Raw genomic sequence first — 1424 nt, forward strand, 5'->3', positions numbered from 1 at the left:
TGGAGGCGATGGGAAAGCCCGCTGCCGTCCTGGTCCCCGCGCTGGCCGGGCGGCGCTCCCTTTGTCCCGGGACTTGGGGCTGTTTGCCTTGTTGGCTGTGGGACCTCTGAGTTGTGGCCGAGGCTCAAGAGTCCCATCGACAGGAAGGAGCCTGTCCAAGGGCGGACGCCGCCAGCCATTTCAGGCGGGAGCCCTGCCGGGCGGCGGGGCCTCAGCACCATTTTGCTGTCTGCCTGGCCGCAGCGCCCTCCCAGGAAGATGCCCTCCCAGGAAGTCGGGGCCTGAAAGGCACTGGTGTCACCTGGCCTCGCCGAGGCTGGGGTGAGCTGGCCTGCATGGGGCCTCCGCTTCCCGTCCCTCTGGCCCAGCTCCACGGAGCCATTGCGGGCAGCACGGTCGGACCCCGTCAGTGAGCAGGGTGCTGAGGGCGTGGTGGGGCATGGTGTCTGTGGGTGCCCTGGGCTGTGTGTGGACACAAGACAGCGACCCCCAAGTGCTCAGCACCCCAGGCTCCGCTCAGAGCTCCGATGGTCACGGCTCCACCTTCTGCAGGGGGCGGCCCAGGAGGGTGAAGGGGGAGCCGTGGGCCAGGTGCTTAAACGCAGCTAGTAAGTCTGACAGCCGTGCTGCCCTTGCTGTCTGCATTTTCTAGCGGAGAGGGCCCAGCACAGCAGGTGTACAAATGATGCGATGTTGTCTGCCTTGGACATGCTCACTCACCATCGTCTGGTCCCCATAGAAGAGCCTCGTCCTCTCGGGATGAGGACTCAGACCTGTGCCTGAGTCCCCAGCAGCGTGCCCGCCGCGCGGCTCTGAGAAGGCGCTGGGCGGCCTGGCAGCGGCTCATTCTGGGGCTCCGTGAGCTCCTCCGTCCTGCAGAGCGCCCGGGAGAGCTGTCGGCTCGGTGGGTGCCCTGGCCGGCACCCCTCCGACCCCTGGTCTGTGAGGGTGGCAGCCGTGCCTCGTGGTGCTGCTGCTCTGAGAGGTCCTGGACGTGGCCGCGCCTGCAGGCTCTGCAGGGCCTGCACCCCCAGTTCAGTGGGTGGTCATGTGAGCAGCCTCGGCCAGGAGGGGTGTGCCGGCCGGAGCGGGTGCGCTTGGGTGTGTGACTGACAGGGTGTCCTGTCTCTGTGGCCACCTCCTTAATGGAAGCCGTCCCTGCTCACGGTCAGTGTCCCCAGGTTTCTATCTGAGCCTGTGGCTGGCGTGGCTAGGACCCCTCCCCCAGCTGTGCCCGCGTCCCTGCGGGATCTGCGTCCCGGACGAGGATCAGCCCTGGTTGCTCCTCTGCGTTTTCCTGACGCAGCGTCCGCCGTGTCGCTTTGCGCAGAGGGGTCTGAGGCGCCGGCATTTCCAGTGTCTTTTGGGGAATTGTTGATATTTGGTTCCAAAAAGTATCGGAACAGCCGTGACGGGAAAGCGGG

At 66.2% G+C, this 1424-nt stretch overlaps 1 protein-coding gene across 1 annotated transcript in view; it reads left to right on the top strand.

Moving 5' to 3' along the window:
• DDR2 (discoidin domain receptor tyrosine kinase 2) overlaps positions 1-1424 on the top strand; it is a 73896-nt gene that overhangs the window by 833 nt on the left and 71639 nt on the right. The window lies entirely within an intron of this gene.

Source organism: Myotis brandtii, unplaced genomic scaffold (assembly GCF_000412655.1).
Source record: "Myotis brandtii unplaced genomic scaffold, ASM41265v1 scaffold64, whole genome shotgun sequence".
In the NCBI taxonomy this organism is placed as follows: domain Eukaryota; kingdom Metazoa; phylum Chordata; class Mammalia; order Chiroptera; family Vespertilionidae; genus Myotis; species Myotis brandtii.